The sequence below is a fragment of the Papio anubis genome, chromosome 15 (assembly GCF_008728515.1).
Source record: "Papio anubis isolate 15944 chromosome 15, Panubis1.0, whole genome shotgun sequence".
Taxonomy (NCBI): Eukaryota; Metazoa; Chordata; class Mammalia; order Primates; family Cercopithecidae; genus Papio; species Papio anubis.
The window spans coordinates 31,149,115-31,168,748 of record NC_044990.1 but is presented as its reverse complement, the minus strand read 5'-3'; the positions used below and the strand labels follow the sequence as shown (position 1 = coordinate 31,168,748).

At 40.7% G+C, this 19,634-nt stretch overlaps 1 pseudogene; it reads right to left on the bottom strand.

Annotated features, from left to right (window-relative positions):
• Positions 1-5,059: 5,059 nt before the first annotated feature.
• Positions 5,060-13,624, bottom strand: LOC116270522 (annotated as a pseudogene).
• Positions 13,625-19,634: the final 6,010 nt, after the last annotated feature.

Below are 19,634 nucleotides of genomic sequence, written 5' to 3'. Positions count from 1 at the left end.
ATACACAACAGAATGCAGTTTTTGTAATACAAGGGGGTTGTTCTTTTAGCTTCACCTTCAGTTCTAATGAACAAACATTAATTGAATTAACTACTTTCCTTTAGAGATGTATATTTTATAGTACAGTTTGTTCAAAAAAGAATTTAAGATTTAAGATAACTAGTTCCTGTGATCTGTAAGCCACATGAGTAGATGCTACAGGGTATACAGTCATGAATGAGATCTAGCCTCTAATATAGTTTATTAAATAGGGGGAAAATCAGAAGTTCATATAAGTAACTGGTAGAAAGATTAAGTGAGCCATTGGAGGCTGGCCTAGGAACTTATCTATCACATATAACATTTTTCCCCCCTTTGAGAGGGGGTCTCGCTCTGTCACTTAGGCTGGAGTGTTATGGCACAATCGTAGCTCACTGTAGCATCGAATTCGGGGCTCCAGTGATCCTCCCACCTCAACCTCCCAGGTCGCTAGGACTATAGGCATGCACCACCATACCCAGATAATTTTTTTCTATTTTTTAGAGAAAGGATCTCACTATGCTGCTCAGGCTGGTCTTGAACTCCTAATCTCAAGCCACCCTGTTGTCTCAGCCTCCTAAGTCCATATACAACATTATTTCTACCAAAATCCAAAAAACTAACTTCTATTCATAGAAATGCTCATCACTTACACTCTGGGGAACATCTGTATTGAGTTTCTTCATTTATATTACTAGTAAACCAAATTTAATGTCAAGCAAGAGGACACTCATTTCTCTTTTAGACTTAAAATGGTAAATTTCTTACCCAAAGAAAAGGGGAAGAACAGAGAACAAAGACCAACCATGTGTTAAGAAAAAAACACTACAAGTCTGTTATATTCCTTCAATGTTCTTCCCATCTCCTGAACAATCACTAAATCACTTCAATAAGTTATTTTATAAATGCTAGCTCCTCTTCTAGATAGCAAGCTGCCTAGGGGCAGGAACCAGTATATCTTTATGTAATAGCATAGAGATACGCTGCAAATGATAGGTGATTAATAATGTTCTAACCCAAATTAATGGCTAATCTGGACCTCTGGATTCATGTAATTGGTAGTACTTACCTCCCATTGTCTCACAGAATGCAACATTTCAAGGGGAAAACCGAACCACAACTAGCAATATCAACAACTGTAGTGTGGTATGTCTCCCACCAGGTTACTGAAGGGTGTATATGTGTTGCTTGAACCCTGAAGGCTCGGCAAGGGAGCCAAGGCCATAATGCCTAGCTGAGGGGCAGGTGTCCCTGAGAACCCAAATATCCCAGGGCATACCTCAAAACATATCAAGCAAAACAGTCTCATCGTGCACACACAGTAGGCAAATAGCCAGAATATAAGCTTAAAAACAGCTTAGAGATAAGAGGCAGGTTGACTCCAGAGCTGCCTAGAAAAGTCCAGTATGTAAATCCTAGTAAACTCATCTATTCATCAAGCTGGACTTGCCCAAATTATTCTTTGGTCTCTCGATGCCTTCCCAATTTGGGGGACGTTACAGTCCCAAGTTTTCCTTCTAACAACCGCCACATTCATGATTCGAATCCAGACCAATGACAGGCGGGAATATTAAAATATCCAACTATTACACCATCAGAACACTAAGGACATCCTGAAAAGATGGAATATTTTTCCACCTGAGAAATAGTTATTCTTAACAAACCTATTCAGGTGCTTATCTTTAGTAACTGCTATAATGTTAAAACTATTACGTCTCTTCCCTGTGAATATATTTTTCCAAAAAAATATATATATATTTTAATGAATATAAACTGTCAACAAAAATTATGAAAAAAAATTCAGTGAAATATTATACGTAAAAATTAAAAATAATTCCACTGATGCACATCAAACGTCTTAGCTAAACTGCCACATTTTTAGGACTGATAGACTGAAAACAGAAATGTTCACTTGAAGTTTTGCTTCATAATACAACAAATCAGTTACAGCAATTTAATTTCCAAAATATCTAATTGAAAAGATTAGCTTAATTTGCCATAATTTTTATTTGTTCCCTTTTATATTAAGTTTTAAAAACTCCATGTTGTGAAAAACTATAAAATTATGCTAAAAAGAAGCTGTTAAAGTCAACATTTGTTTTTAAGGGCAGAAAACACTGCAATGTTTAATTACAAATTATAATTATAAAAGATTGCATAGGTAAATCACAACATTCCCTTTCATAAAGCAATCATTCTGTAAAATAATTAACTTTCTTTACATGACTATTTTTAATGATTGAAATTAATATCAGTTAATAGGTAACATTTTCTTGCACACTTGATAATCAACTGCTTTATGCATCAATTTACATATTTACTTGGATATACTTACTGGCAGATTAAAATTCAGTTTATAAACTGGAGGGTTATTTTTAAAAATTTTAACTTCTTTTTTTATAGACTAAATTACTTTTCTCTACTAAACAGAATTAACTGGAAAAAACGGAAATATCATATGAACGTTAAATAATGTGATCTCAAGTCATACAAGTTTTCCTCTAGCAGGTTCCCAAGTTACTTGTAAACAAAGGCTTTTCTGCTCCAGAACTTTCCTCAGTCCTTGCATTCTTCTCCCTCAACTGTATGTCCGGTGAACAGGATGGTGGATTAAAGCAAGTCACAGTAGACAGGGAATGCCTTGGTAAAGCACTGAACTTCAAGAGAGGAATGTACAACAAAGAAAGGGAATGGACATTTGCTGAGCACCTACTATGTACCAGATAGTTGATACGTGTTTCTTTTCTATTCCTCAAGAAAGCCATTTAAGCTAGGTTTCACTTTCAGCATTTTATAGCTGGGGAAACAGGCTGATGGAGGCTATAAAAGGTGCCCTGGTCACAGAATTAGTCAGTGGCAGTGCCAACATTCTGAGGCAGGCCAGTGTGAACTGTCAATTTCCAACAGAAGCAATCAGTCCAGGCCTGGGTTGTCTGGGGTTGATACCCTAGACCCTGCCCAAGTCATAGCAGCGGGAACAACTTGGCATCACACCACTGCTTCCCCTTACTCCCCTTTAGCTGGCTTCTTAACACACTGAAGGCACAGGAACCCCTTTCCTACTTGTTTTAGCTTCTCCTTTGCCACTTAATTTTCAAAATATTAAATATCTAATATTAAAAATCAAATATGCCATCCCGATGTAGTTGCACAGTATTATATGCAATACGAATAAGTTCAATTTTCTCGAGTATTAAGTGACTCAGTTAAATATTCTAAAGTAAAACTCCAAGAACACTTTCTACTTTATTCAACAATATCTAACAGATACTAAATCACTTTAAATTAGTAATTCAAATAATATTCCAAAGTCACCATAAACTCTTGAACTTCCTGTGTTAACTGCTGACCACCTTTTCCAACTTTCCTCTATAAATCAGTAATTTAACACCCAGGAGTTAACTCAAGTGCCTGATTTTACTTAAAACAAATCTACGGAATACACAATGTATTGAAAACACTCCAATTGTGAGCATATCCAAGTATAAAGACAGGTTAGGCCAGGTGAGGTGACTCACGCCTGTAATCCCAGCACTTTGGAAGGCCGAGGTGGGCAGATCACTTGAGGTCAGGAGTTACCAGCCTGGCCAACATGGTGAAACCCCATTTCTATTAAAAATACAAAAATTAGCTGGGTGTGGTGGCACGTGCCTGTAATCCCAGCTGCTGGGGAGGCTGCCAGGGGAATCACTAGAACCCAGGAGGCAGAGGTTGCAGTGAGCCGAGATGGCGCCACTGCACTCCAGCCTGGGCGACAGAGTGAGACTGTTTCATAAATAAATAAATTAATTAATTAATTAATTAACAAACAAATAAATAAATAAATAAAAGACAAGTTAATTTTTGTCAGGCCATGCCAAATATCTGGGTCCTCCTTCGCAACTACCACTTTCAGGGTTTAAAGGAAAGAAAGAATAGAAACTTTATGTAAATACAGAACAACTTTAGATTCTAAAATAACTATGTAAGACATGGCTCGGCATCTTTAAGAACTTCAAATCAGTAATTTCAAATGGCCACAAATAATCTACCATTTTAAGGTATAGGGTGCAGTGGCATGATCTTGGCTCACTGCAACCTCCGCCTCCCAGATTCAAGCAATTCTCCTGCCTCAGCCTCCTAAGTCCCTGGGATTGCAGGCGCTCACCACCACATCTGGCTAATTTTTGTATTTTTAGCAGAGAAGGGATTTCACCATGTTAGCCAGGCTGGTCTCGAACTCCTGACTTCATGATCTGCCTGCCTCGGCCCTCTAAATTGCTGGGATTACAGGTGTGAGCCACCACGCCGGGCCTACGCCTTTCTTTCTTTTCGTTGATGGTGGGTCATTTCTAAGGTGTAACAAAAGCTAAGCATGTACAGAGATATAAAGGGTAAATGAATACACGGTATTAGGCATTTATATTTAAAATGAAAAATAATGTTCCTCACAAAATATTCGTTTGTTCAGAATTCAGTCAGCTCTACTTATTCTTTGTTTTGTTTTTTTTTTTTTTTTGAGACGGAGTCTCGCTCTGTCGCCCAGGCTGGAGTGCAGTGGCCGGATCTCAGCTCACTGCAAGCTCCGCCTCCCGGGTTCCCACCATTCTCCTGCCTCAGCCTCCCGAGTAGCTGGGACTACAGGCGCCCGCCACCTCGCCCGGCTAGTTTTTTGTATTTTTTAGTAGAGACGGGGTTTCACCGTATTAGCCAGGATGGTCTCGATCTCCTGACCTCGTGATCCGCCCGTCTCGGCCTCCCAAAGTGCTGGGATTACAGGCTTGAGCCACCGCGCCCGGCCAGCTCTACTTATTCTAAATCAAAGACCCCTATTCACTGTGGGTAGATGTGAAGCATGGCCCAGTTTGATTTAAGGTATAGAAAAATGGCTGGCTAAATCCAGCACATGGTTCCCTCTCTAGGAAGTGGTATACAGAGAGTAAGAACACAGATGTAAATGCGTTCATTATGCTCACAGTATCCAACAGCAATAATACACACACACAATAAGGTAAATCTACAGTTAAGGTAAAACCAAACTACACAAACAAAACCCAGCAGACTACAAAGCCTGATACCTGTTTCTAAGATCAGCGGTCTTCTCCTGGTCAGGATAATTGTCAAAGACTTGGTCAAACTGAATCTGATGCTCTGGTCTTAATATTAACTCTAGTTGTAGCACATCTGGCAATTTTCGTATCTGATATTTTGTTACTGAAACTGAAATAATAAAAAGGTCAAGTGCATTAGAAATCTTAGCTACTGCCGGGCGCGGTGGCTCAAGCCTGTAATACCAGCGCTTTGGGAGGCTGAAACGGGCGGATCACGAGGTCAGGAGATCGAGACCATTCTGGCTAACCCGGTGAAACCCCGTCTCTACTAAAAAAAAAAAAAATACAAAAAACTAGCCGGGCGAGGTGGCGGGCGCCTGTAGTCCCAGCTACTCGGGAAGCTGAGGCTGGAGAATGGCGTAAACCTGGGAGGCGGAGCTTGCAGTGAGCTGAGATCCGGCCACTGCACTCCAGCCTGGGCGACAGAGCGAGACTCCGCCTCAAAAAAAAAAAAAAAAAAAAAAGAAATCTTAGCTACTGTGGGGCGCAGTGCCTCACGCCTGTAATCCCAGCACTTTGGGAGGCCAAGGCAGATTACCAGAGGTTGGGAGTTCAACACCAACCTGGCCAACGTGGAGAAACCCCGTCTCTACTAAAAGCACAAAATTAGCCGGGCATGGTGGCAGGTGCCTGTAATCCCAGCTACTTGGGAGGCTGAGGCAGGAGAATCACTTGAACCCGGGAGATGGAGGTTGCAGTAAGCCGAAATTGTGCCTTGCACTCCAGCCTGGGCGACAAGAGTGAAACTTTGTCTCCAAAAAAAAAAAAAAAAAAAAAAGAAACCTTAGCTACAGAACAGTAATAGACTTTCTGAAACAGAAATGTGATATCATTTAATTCTTATTTCATTTTTATCCACTAATTATATAGCGTACAAGGTTATGTTTAAATAAAAAACATTCACATAACACAGAACATTACAATTTTTATTTCCATCTTTTAAAGATGTTCTTCAGAAATCTTCATTTCAAACATAAAAGTGTCACATGAAAAATTATTCCGAAAAGATGAAAGTACAATCAGTATCTGTATACCTATCACCTACATTCAATAACTAAATTAAAATCAATAGATAGATATATTTATTTACTGCCGTGTATTTGTTCAAACACAAACAAAATGAGTCACTGAACTGACATTCCAGATACCTATGGTTTTTTCTTTTAAATATAATTTATTTCAGAGATAGGGTCTCACTCTGTTGCCCAGGCTGGAGTGCAGTGGTGCCATAACTCAGTGCTGCCTCAAACTCTGGACTTAAGCCATCCTCCTGCCTCAGCCCCCAAAGTAGCTAGAACTACAGGCACATGCCATCATGCCCAGCTAATTTTTTTTATGGTTTGTAAAGATGGGGTCTTGTTTTGTTGCCCAGACTGGTCTCAAATTCCTGGCCTCAAGTGCTCCTCTTATCTCAGCCTCACAAAGTGCTGGGATTACGGGCATGAGCCACCACACAATGCCATTTCTTTTACCTTCCTGAAATACATCTGGTACATATGCTCATTGGGAACAACAGATTTAGATCATTTTCCAAAATGAAGCAGTGCTACCACTTACTACAATGTAGGCAGCAAGGAGTCTAACATAGTATAAAATAATGAGAGATGAAGAGAGTAAGTGGAAAGATATCAGCTTAAACATAAGAATAAGAGGAAAAAGAGAAGGAAACAGACCTGAAGATTGCCATACTGTGCATAATACCAGCAAGCTATTTAACTGAAAAAAAAAAAAAGTACTTTTCTCAGAAAAGCTATCTTATTCTGTTATTTGTAATAACGTTACTGAATTTATCATTTTTTTTTCATGGACAAGAAACTGTAATTTCCTAAAAGGAAAGTAACTATTCAATTGGTCTCTTAAAACTATAATCTTACTTAAGACATAAATTTTTTAAAATCTTGAAATGCTAAAATTCCACTTACATGGTATATTCTATATGTAAATTCCCTTACGTGGTATATATTATATGTATTACTTACTAGCCACATGAAAATGGCCTATTTTGAGATATAAACATTACTGACCTAATGGTTTCATTCACTTACCTAATTTTAGGTCTTTCTCCACCTCTCTGTGCCCGACTCTTCCTCATGCTACGGAGCTGCCTGAGCAGCTCTGGCTTGTTTGTCAAAAGAGGGCAGCAGATGCAGCTGCCACCAACTCACCACTCAGGGGCTCATTTCTGAAAAAGAAAATGAAAACCAAATGAGAAAGAAAGAAAGAGAGATTGATTATTATGCCATTAGTTTAGTGAAAAGTAAAATGATTTTGGGGGGAAAATTTTCTGTTGATCAAAAAAGTATCATTCAATTCAATTTCTGACAAAAGTAGGAATTCTCAACTATTAGGTACCAGTTTTAAATAAACTTTGAAATGTTAACTCAAAACAATACATTAACGTGGAGGGATGCGGGATCAGCCTCAAAAATTATAAATTAGTGGAATTTTCAATTAGATGCTATTGTATTTCAAAAACAATATATACTGCAAGCAAATATTAAGGCAGCTTAACCTGCTCACGGAAGTTTTACTCATAATAGCCCCAAACTGGAACCAATCTAAGGTCTGTTGTTAGAAAGAAAAAACAAACTGTAGGATATCTAAACAATGGAAGAGTACTCAGCTCATGCCAACATGATTGACTCTCACAGACATTAGATCAAGTGAACGAAGGTGGACACAGAATATATTCTGTATGATTCCATTGCTGTCAAGTGCCAGAACAGGCAAAACTAATCTGAGGTGAAAAAACAATCAAAACAGCAATTGCCTCAGGAGAGAAGGCTACTGACTGGGAAGGTGAAAATGGGAAACACAGTGTCTTGGTTAAGTGTGTGGGTCACATGGGCTTATCCATTTGTCAAAATCCTCCAGCTAAGATTTGTACACTTTAATGTATGTAAATTTTACCTGAAAAAAAAAAAAAGCCATCAATCATTATCAAGTAGGAGATGGAAAGTGGGTGAAGGTATAGATAATACAAGAATGGCAACATGTTGATCATTGTTGAAGCTGGGTGACAGTATCAAGGGGTTCACTGTACCATTTTGTGTTCTTTGCATATGATTTAAATTTTTCATAAGAAAAAGCTTTTAAAAACTTCCTAAATTAGAGCAAGTTCATACAAAAACATTCTATTATAAAAAGTAAGTAAATTATATATAACATTTTTTCCTTTTTTTTTTTTTTTTTAAGAGATGGGATCTCAATACATCATGAAGTCTGGCCTCAAAGTCCTGGGTTCACGCAATCCTCCCACATCATCTTCCCGAGTAGCTGGGACTACAGGCATCTGTCACCATACCTGGCTATTTGCAACATTTTTAAACTCACTGAGAACTGCCATCTCAAAATTAATATTTTATTATGCCTGGCTTTCTATATTATGATCTATTACCTAATACGCAAATTAAAGTTCCCAAATTCCTACAGTTCTTGGAAAAAGATTTTAAGGACTTAACTAAGATATGGAAGATCTAAAATCTGATAGGAATGGAAGAAAAATAGAAGAATGAAAAAAGGGGTTGAGCATGGTGGCTCATGCCTGTAATTCCAGCACTCTGGGAGGCCAAGGAGGGAGGACTGCTTGAGCCCAGGAGTTCGAGACCAGCCTGGGCAAGATGGCGAAACCCCATCTCCACAAAAAGAAAAAAAAAAAATTAGCCAGGAGTGGTGGCATGCGCCTACAGTCCCAGCTACTTGAGAGGCTGAGTGGGAGGATCACTCAAGCCTGGGAGGTTGAGGCTGTGGTGAGTGATGAGTGTTCCACTACACTCCAGTGTGGGCCACAGAGCAACATCCTGTCCCCCCTCCAAAAAAAAAAAAAGAAAACGAAAAAGAAAAAGAAAAAAGGAAATATAACAGTTAAAATGAAATGTACTTTCAGAACTGTTATCTGTAAATAAAGCTTTAACCTTATTCCACGTCATTGTTACTTCTTTCATAAACCACTTGTAAACTTCATTTCCAAATTTTAACATATGTATTTGATCAGAGTATGCACAGAACATAGATGAATATTCATTTTCTAGAATCATGCATTTCATAACAATGGTTTCCTTCATAGTTATAGTCTCTGGCTTTATAATGTTCTAATTAAAAAAAATTGTAGGGAGCCTGTGTCATTGAACAAGATAATTTTTACATACAAGGATCTTTCTTCATAGATTTTAAGAATGTAAAGAGAACTTGTTAAAGTATCTTTTAGGGCTGTGTGGTGGCTCACACCTGTAATCCCAGTACTTTGGGAGACCGAGGCGGGTGGATCACCTGAGGTCAGGAATTCGAGGCCAGCCTGGTCAACATGGTGAAACCCCGTCTCTACTAAAAATACAAAAAATTAGCCAGGCACGGTGGAGTGCACCTGTAATTCCAGCTACTCGAGAGGCTGAGGAAGGAAAATCGCTTGAACCTAGGAGGCGGAGGTTGCAGTAAGCCGAGATCACACCACTGGACTCCAGCCTGGGCAAAAAAAGAGCAAAACTCCATTTCAAAAACAAAAAAGTATCTTTTCACAATCTATTCAATCCTGTAATTAAGACTATTTCATGAATACGTACTTTTCTCCTTCATAACTTTTTTTTTTTTTTTTTTTTTTTTGGGAGACAGGGTCTCACTCTGTTGCCCATGCTAGAGAGCACTGGCACAATCTCAGCTCACTGCAATGTTCACCTCCCAGGTTCAAGCGATTCTCCCACCTCAGCCTCCCGAGTAACTGGGATTACAGTCACATGCCCCCACACCCAGCTAATTTTTGTATTTTTTTGATAGACATAGGGTTTTACCAGGTTGACCAGGCTGGTCTCAGCTCCTAACCTCAAGTGATCTGCCCTCTTTGGCCTCCCAAAGTGCTGGGATGACAGGCGTGAGCCACCGCTCCAGGCCCCTCGAGAATATTTTTAAATCATCTCTAGATTACTTGTAATACCTAATATAACAAATGCTACATAAGTAGTTGTTATACTGTATTTTTTAATTGGTATTTTTTTCTGTGTGTTTCTCAAAAAATGTTATCAGAGGTTATTTGTAGATGCAGAACCTATGCATAGAGAGGGCCAACTATATATTGCTCCATTCCTATCAATGACTTTATCATTGTTAAGATGGTTTCTCAGAAGTGGTTGTGGTAAAAGCAAATATCCCAGGAAAATGAAAATCAATGTGGAAGAGGGTAAACATGGTAATGTCCAATCTTATATCAGCCTAGGTCATTAAAAAGAAAATACAACTGGCCGGGCTCGGTGGCTCACGCCTGTAATCCCAGCACTTTGGGAGGCTGAGGAAGGTGGATAATGAAGTCAGGAGTTCAAGACCAGCCTGGCCAACATGGTGAAACCCCATCACTACTAAAACAAAACAAAAATTAGCCAGGCATGGTGGCAGGCACCTGTAATCCCAGCTAACTCGGGAGGCTGAGGCAGAGAACTGTTTGAACCCAGGAGGTAGAGGTAGCAGTGAGCCAAGACCATACCATTGCACTGTCTCCACTTGCCTGGGAGACAGAGTGAGACTCCGTCTCAAAAAGAAAAAAAGAAAGAAACAAAATACAACTTCCTCTTGGCTCACTTTCTCTTGAGACACCCACCCTGGAACCCAGCACCATGCGGTGAGAAAGCCCAGGCCACAAAGAAAGCCACATGTAGGTGTTTCTGCTAACACCCTCAGCTAAGGTCTCAGCTGAGAGCGGCATCAACTGCCAGACCTATGAGTGAGCAAACTTCAGATGATTCCAGCCTCAGACTACTAAGTCTTCCAACTAAGGCCCCAGATATCATAGAGCACAGACTAGCCTTCCCCACTGTGTTCCAGCCAAATTGCTAACCCACAGAATCTGAGAGCATAATGAGTGAATGTTTTATGCCACTAAGTTTGGGAGGTAGTGTAACCATGATAACCATATCAATGGGGATTTAATATACGATACAAAGAAAGAAAAGTAGGCTGTGCATGAAGCTATGATGACAGTGCCTCATGAAGCAAAGATCATGACTAATCTAATCCCATGCACTCTGGAGTCCTTGAAGAGCGGGAAGGGGAGGCAAAAATAATTACAAGACACCTTCCAAAAACTCAAAACAAATGCATCTCATTCACCAATCTTTTGACGTAGGACCAAAGCCTCTTTTTGAAACACAGGACCACTGATAAAAGGTTCTAAGACATATCTTTTATATATATCACACCCATCCGGCAATATTTTCAATTTTGGTTTAAGTGGAAAAGTGGACCAAGAAAGTAAGAAAGCTTACAAAGCAATCTAAGGGTAAAATGATTTTGAGGGGAAAATTTTCTGTTGATCAAAAAAGTATCATTCAATTCAATTTCTGACAATAGGGTCATAGTAGGGAGAAGGTCAGCAGAAAGACATATGAATAAAGATCTCTGTGACATGAATCAGTTTAATGAAAAGTGCTGTGCTTTGATGTGCATATATGCAAACATCTCCATAAACATTTTCAGTGCATAAAGAACAGCATTGCCACTAGCACTTCCCACCTCCAGCCCTAAGGCGGTTTTCTCCTATCTCAAGTAATTATTAGAGTCCCTGTGTTTACAAGTTGATATTTATTCTTCATTAATTTAACATCTCCCAAGTACTTGTATTAAAAATATTTTTTGCCAAAAGAAAAAGCTTACTGGAGTTTCAAAAATTAGTTTCAAACGGCCGGGCACGGTGGCTCACGCCTGCAATCCCTGCACTTTGCTTGGAAAAAGCAATTTAAATAAAAATGAGTTTAGGAGGATTTTTATGTAGGTTTCAGTTCTCAGAATAACCAAGTATGTGAGTTTTGCATGTTGTTATTCAAGATTCGGGGCGCAGGAACAAGGTGGTTGGAGCTTGAGCTTCAGGCTAGTAAATTGCTTACTTTAGGCCCCAAAATTAGGTAGGTTTGAAGAAATTAAGGAGGTGTAAAGAGACAGAGTATGGGAAAACACATTCTGTGGAGTAAGAAAGTAAGAAAGCTTACAAAGCAATCTAAGGGTATGATGCTCCTGTGTATGTATATTTGTCTCACTCGTGCCTAATTGGAAATAAATTTTTTACATGACCTTTACTCTTTCCAAAGCATTCAACTCACTTTACCATTTCTGTAGTAGTTAGTTAAATTATAATAAAGGGCATGAGGGTTCATAAATAGGTCTGGGAGCCTTAAAAATGTCATTCTTGGCAAGTATTTATGTATGTTTGCGTGTGTTATTTACTTCCACACACTTATAAATAACTGTTTTGTTTCTAAAGGAGTAGGAGACACTTATATATAACTGTTTTGTTTCTAAAGGAGTAGGAGGAGGAGGAAGTATCTATTATGGGTAGTGATTATCTAAATTAGCTTACTCTACCACCCAATTATACTTTCCAGAGGTATTTTTGATACCATGTAGAAACCAAGAGGTTCCATTAAAATGTTAAACCATTCTGGGAAACAGAAGCCTATATTATCTGTTTGTTCTGATAAGAGAAGTCAGTGATGGGTATCCTGAAGCCACACACCTCACTACTTGAATTAATGACATCACTGAAATACATCATTACGTATCACTAAAAAAAATACTGCCATTTAACCTACAATACAATGCCAAGATACCACTGATTGCACTTAGAATTAAATGTAATACCCTTTTGACAAGCACAAGTAATTATAATGCTCTGAGGAAGCCAAGAAAGCTGAAAGCACTGACAGTTATTGGTGAAAGGAAGTCATATACAGCAGTTGTAATCAACATGCTAAAACTTTATTCCAGAAAAAAACCTTTAAAATTGAAAATTTCAAATAAGCAAGTCCTTTACAGACATGAGGCTACCTTCAAATCAAGATGTAAATGACAGTGTTAATTAGCAGCTTAAAGAGGCAGTTAAGTGGCAGTTAATAACACCGATAAATATGTAAGAGTGTGGAATTCTCAATGAGATCACTTCTCTTTTCCTTTCACTGGATTGTGTACAGATATCCTCTTGTTATTTAAATATAATACAATCACAGCGTTTGTGAAACGCTGTCTCTACTAAAAATACAAAAAATTAGCCAGGCGTGGCAGTATGCGCCTGTAGTATGCAGCTACTCGGGAGGCTGAGGCAGGAGGATGGCATGAACCCCGAAGGCAGAGCTTCCAGTGAGTGGAGACTGCACCACTGCACTCCAGCCTGGCGACAGAGCAAGACTCTGTCTCAAAAAAAAAAAAAAAAAAATTAGTTTCAAACAACATTCAAATTACAATTAAATTTACCTCTTCTTTGGAGCATGTTCTGCAGCTCTTTGAGGCCCGCCAGTTGTAGCTTTTAAGTGGACTTCTGCTGGGTGGCTTTGTTGTTTGTACATTTACTGTGCTCGATTCAACTTTCGAGCCCTTAATAAAGCCTAACAAGTCTTTTTTCCTGTTTTCCTTTACACTGTCTTGGTTCTCTGAAGTCTCCTTGGAAGTCACAACAGTCCAGACCACTCAACTTCCTTGCTACAGATTGCGCCGTTAGTGCCAAAATATCTTTGGATATTATTTTTTGTCCTGGAAAGATGCATTAAAGAAAAAAAAAGAAAAATACAATGCAGGCTAATAAAGCAAAAAAACATGTATCTAAAGTTTTTTTCAATTCAAGCCCTTTCCATTTGTTCGTATAATTATTGTTAAAAACCGTAACAGCAGAAACTTACCATTTATTAGCATACACTACATGCCTCACCTTGTGCAATATGTTTTATGTACATTTCTCATACCCACATTAACTCCCTAAGGTCTCCATTTTGCAGATAAGGAAACTGAAAATCAGGGATGTAACTAACCCAAGTCATGCACCTCACAGCTCACTAAAGCCTAAGACACGCTGGCATGCCACAAATAAGTAGAGGTGTGCTAAGATATTGATCACCTGCTCCTTGGGGTGGCCAGGGGACGCCTGGGGGTGCTGGTGCTCCCAAATCTGTTCCTCCATTTATCCCAGAGTTTGGTAGAAAAACTCTGACATGGTTAATAAGTGATAATTTATTATTCTCAAACCCAGATCTGACTGACTGCAAGTCCTTGCTCTTAACATGATATAATACCTCTTTAAAAAGTTATAATTAAACAATACAAAAATAAATTTCTATCAAAAATATTACTTTAAAAAAACTGAGTGGGTCTTATTTTAATCTGATCAACATTCTCATCGAGCTACATGCCACTTAACCCATAACCACTTGTAAGCTAAGCTAAAATGGAACAGAAAAGAGAATCGATGGCTAGAAATGTCATTTTTGCTTTCTTCATTAGATACATTTATGAAAAAGAACACTACAAATGATTACATCTATATCAGACTCATGCAAAAGATGTCCTAAGTAACCCAAATATCCAATTTTATTCTGTGGGGTTAAAAACCTCTTTTGGCATTTGATTACTGAAGAACTTTAAAAACTCTGAATGTGTTAGTTTCCATAAGAGGGTATAATATGTTTTAAAGATCATTCATTAAATACAGTGAATATCTACCCTGTGCTGGGCACTATATATTAGTAAATAAGAATTTCATGGTCCCTACTTTTATGAAGCTGATATGCTACAGCACTGCTTCTCAAACTTTAATATGAATAGAAATTATTACTTTTTTTGAAATAGGGTCTTGCTCTGTCACACAGGCTAGAGTGCAGTGGCATGATCTTGGCTCACTGCAGTCTCGACCTCCCCGGGCTCCGGTGATCCTCCCATCTCAGCCTCCTGAGTAGTTCGGACTTTTTGTAGAGATGGGTTTCCCCATGTTGCCCAGGAACTCCTGGGATCCGACCACCTAGACCTCCCACTGCCCTCCTAGGCCTCCCTAAGTGCTAGTATTACAGGCATGGGCCACTGTGCCTGGCCCATAGAAATTATCTATGCTCCTTGCTAAAATACAGATTCTTTGGTCGGGAGTTGGAGACCAGCCTGACCAACATGGAGAAACCCCGTCTCTACTAAAAATACAAAATTAGCTGGGGCATGCCTGTAATCCCAAGTACTCTGGAGGCTGAGGCAGGAGAATCACTTGAACCCGGGAGGTGGAGATTGTGGTGAGCCGAGATCATGCCATTGCACTCCAGTCTGGGCAACAAGAGCGAAACTCCATCTTAAAAAAAGAAAATAAATAAATAGTTAATATTAAAGGTATTCTATCAGAAAGGTGGCAATCAGGGGAATGAATCTCATATATAATCTTTACTACAATGTTTTCTTTCAAGACTGCTATCATACCACAGAAAGCAATCTACATTACAGGAAAATCATGTATTATACAACTCCGTAACACTAACATAATAAAATTCTAAACCTACCCTCCCACCTGAGTTTGTTTCCACTCACAGCATCTCATCAGTACTTCAAATGCAACACCTTCAAAACGACATTCAAGACGTCCCCTTTCAGACTGACTTTCCATTTTTCACACTTCTATATTAAAATGCCCCCTAACATAAACAGATATTTTTTTGTTTTCCAAAAACTATAACATATGTAAAAATCTTTCTCAACCCCGGCGCTGCATTCTTCTGCTAACATTAAGGATACCCTAATCCTCCAAAGCAGCCAGCTGAAATCTTTGCTCTCTGTGACCACCCTACCATTATCCCATGATGTCACATCCCCTTAATTCTACCTCTGCAATTTTTCTCCTCCATTCAGCTGGTCTGTCCCATCTTCACGGCTACTAACCTGCTTCAACACTGTACTTAACCAAACTGGCTTCTGAGTGTTATGCATGCAATTTATACAGTGGAATTAGGCTTTCATAACAATAAAGTTCTCGGAGGATACATAGCAAAACCAAGTATGCCCCAACACCTTTTCTTTCCTGGCTAACTTCAACCAGTGGTCCTTCAGATTTCATCAGATTTTTCTTCCAGAAAGGACATCCTGAGACGTCCCTGCGATGGTTAGGTGTCCCTATTTGCTCCGCCAGCAATTACTTGTTGGATGAATAGTGTACTCTGTGCTTCCGTACACTACCAGCAATTACTTCACTACACAGCACTTGAAGTGTCTACTTGCTGGAACTACACGCTCCGTGATGGCAAGGCTCTTACTTGGGGTTTATAATCAGTACTGGCACGCTGTAAAGTTTTTCAGTAATGAAGTAAAGAACGAAGGAAACAGAAACGCGACTATTAAATAAATATTGGGAGGCAAAAGATAAAACAACTTCGCTTTTGGAGCTTGAATAAACTGACAGGAGTTGATGACAAGATGAATGAGGCACAGCGACCAGGCTTGTAATCGGAGCTTTGTTTTCCACGCACGCTATGACTTTGGGCAAGTCATCTCATCTTTCTGGGAATTTCCTTTTCACAGATTTAAAGCAATAGCTTCTAAAACCCAGAAGGTAATAACACTGTTCCCAGGAAGTCGGAGGATAACTGAATGTACAGGACGGGGCATTGGAATGCCCGAGGCCTGCGGGGCCAAGAGCGCTGAACTGCGGTACCTGACCGTTCCATGCCGAGCAGCGAGTAGCAAAATTGCAGCCGCTGATGTCTCCGGGCTTCCAGAGGACAAAGGGTGGCAGGAAAGGGGACGAAGAGGTAGAAACGCCGAGACCGTAGGAAACGCCGCCGAGACACAGTCAACCAAGAGGGCAATTGAAACACTGCGTCCCCATGCCAAAAACATCCCCTGCGCTCTCTTCCGTTTCCGGTCCGGCGCGTTCCCCTCCCTTTGCGTTCCGGTGGGCAACAGGGGCAGGTAACTGTGTTCCGGACTCGCCCGCGGCGGGGTGGAGCCAGCTACCTCCAGGCGACCCCACCCATCCGGCGATTCTGTTCCTAGAGGTAGAGTCCTCGCCAGTGTTCAGAGGATCCCTGACCGCCGGAGGAGATAGTGGAGGGCGTGATTAGTAGTGCGAAAACTACAGATGATCAGTCTGTTTTTATGCTTGTTTTTTTTTTTTTTTTTTTTTTTTTTCTAAGACGAGTCTCCCTCTGTTGCCCAGGCAGTGGCGCGATCTCAGCTCACTGCAACCTCCGCCTCCCGGGTTCAAGCCATTCTCCTGCCTTAGCCTCCTGAGTAGCTAGGATTACAGGCGTGCGCCACCACGCCCGGCTGTTTGTTTGTTTGTTTGTTTGTTTTTTGTACGTTTAGTAGAGACAGGGTTTCACCATGTTGACCAGGCTGGTCTCGAACTCCTGACCTCGTGATCCGACAGCCTCGGCCTCCCAAAGTGCTGGGATTACAGGCGTGAGCCATTGCGTCCGGTCGATCAGTCTGTTCTTTAACAGCACTACTGTCCATTCTTTGGAGGGAAAAGGTCTACAGCGTTCATCACGTTCGCAAAATGCGCCATGGCCACCAAAGAGGTTTAAAAAAGTTATCATAGGACCTGCTGCCCGATGAAATAACGTTTCTTTTCCTTCTTTATCCTTGATGTAGAGTCAAAATAAGACATACGTTTCATTTTTCACAAGTGACTTTAGGCCGGGCGCGGTGGCTGATGCCTGTAATTTCAACACTTTGGAAGGCCGAGGCGAGTGGATCACCTGAGGTCGAGTTCCAGACCAGCCTGGTCAATACGGTGAAATCCCGTCTCTACTAAAAATGCAAAAATTAGCCCGGCGTGGTGGCGCACGCCTGTAAATCCAGGTACTCAGGAAGCTGAGACTTGGACCGATTCCCCGCGGGCGCGCGGGAGTTGGGCAGGCAGAGGCGGGTTCAGGGAACAGGCTGGGCGGGAGCGTGGGAAAAAGCTGACGCGCTCTCCTCAGTTCCCGCTTAGGGAACTTAAAGGAGAGTTTTAATTTGTCCTCCCTGCAGTTAGGGAGCGCGTACTCGTGTGCTGCCCGAGCAGCCCGCGCTGTAGTGAGCCTCGCCGCTGCCGCTGCCGCTGCCCCCTTAGGGCCACTCAGAGGGTGGGTGGGAGGTGACCCCGGTCACCCTTTCCCGCCCCTCTGTGTCCTGCTGCGGTGGGGAAGGCAGAAGACGCGAGGCAGGCCCGTGGTACGTGGTGCTCCCGGCTTAACCGCACCCTGCGTTGGCTCCAGGGGCTGGCCAGGCTTTCGTGTCGCAGATTCCCGCGAAGTGCAGGATTCAGATCTTACCACGGATCTTTTTAATAGTGAGGAGTTGCCTCCGTGTAAGATTAGGGTGTTGTATTACTCTTGTTAATGGAGCTTGTGCTGTCGACCTGTGAGGTCTCAAAGTTAAGTTTTAATTTGATCATGAACATACACAAAGCAAAGGCTTGTGGATATTAAAGAATTATTTATATATTCTAATTTTCATCATAGTTTTAAAATGTTCATAGAATCTGTTATCAGTGAGGGACTTTAACAAGGAATTTGAAAAGGAAACCAATACAATCATTGGATTTGAGTTCAGTCTTTAAAAATAAATTTGCAAAAAATTCATTCTACACCTATTTTTATGAAAGTATTTTTCCCCTAAGGTCTAGGGACTCCTATTTGGAAATAGAATTTTTATTAAACGGCTGTGCAGGCCAGGCGTGGTGGCTCAGGCTTTTAGTCCCAGCACTTTGGGAGACCAAGGTGGGCGGTTCACTTGAGGCCAGAAGCTGGAGACCAACCAGCCTGGGCAACATGGTGAAACCTCATCTCTGCTAAAAATACAAAAATTAGCCCAGGGTGGTGGTGCACGACCGTAGTCCCAGCTACTCGGGAGGCTGAGGCAGGAGCTAATCGCTTGAACCTGGGAGGTGGAGGTTGCAGTCAGCCAAGATCCTGCCACTGCACTCTAGCCTGGGAGACAGAGCAAGACAACGTCTCAAAGAGAAAAAAAAAAAAAAAAAAGATAAAAAGATGAAAGAGAGAGACTTGGCTTTTACCTGTCCTTCATGAAAAAGGGAACTGTGACCCAGAAAAGATGTAGAGATGTGGGGTTGCCAAACCTAGAAGGGCATGAGAATAAACCCGGCAGGAAACTTTGGCTAATGGGGCACATGGGAACCACTAGCCTAAAATTCCATAAAGGCATTCCAAAGTTCACGTGGACATTTTCTCCATCCTCGCAAAAATAATCAAGATGGGGAGGTGAGCTTTTGTGATGCTGAAAACACAGCTTACTTTGAGCAGATCTTCCTAAGATCCACTCACGCTAATGGAACCTTTGTGACTGAATGCTATACACAGTACCCTTGGGGATGCTTACTTTGTTTTATTTGTAAAAAAACAAACTTTTTTTTTTTTTTTTTAAATGAAGTATAACTTCGTCAAAAGACAAAATTATGGTAATTTTAGTTTAATTGGTTTTTATTTGTGATTATAGAATAGGGCAACATCTCCTTCTCTATAAAGTAGAATGAGTGTTCCAGTGAGTTGAGCAGAAGTGTTTGGCTTTATAGGCACAAAAGGGCTGAAGAAAATAGAAGGAACAAAAATCAGATTGGTCATTTCAAAGTTATCTTCCTTATAGGGTTAAAACAGAGGGGATTTCCTTGTCATGCTGGCTCAGGTAAACTAGGCCCCCTCTGATTGGTGCTGCAAGTCTCCTGCTTTTGGAAAACTGGCCCTGATTTCAAAGTACAATTTGATTACTTGGCACTTAACACAAGTGACTATTCTGGTTTGGTCTGGTGTA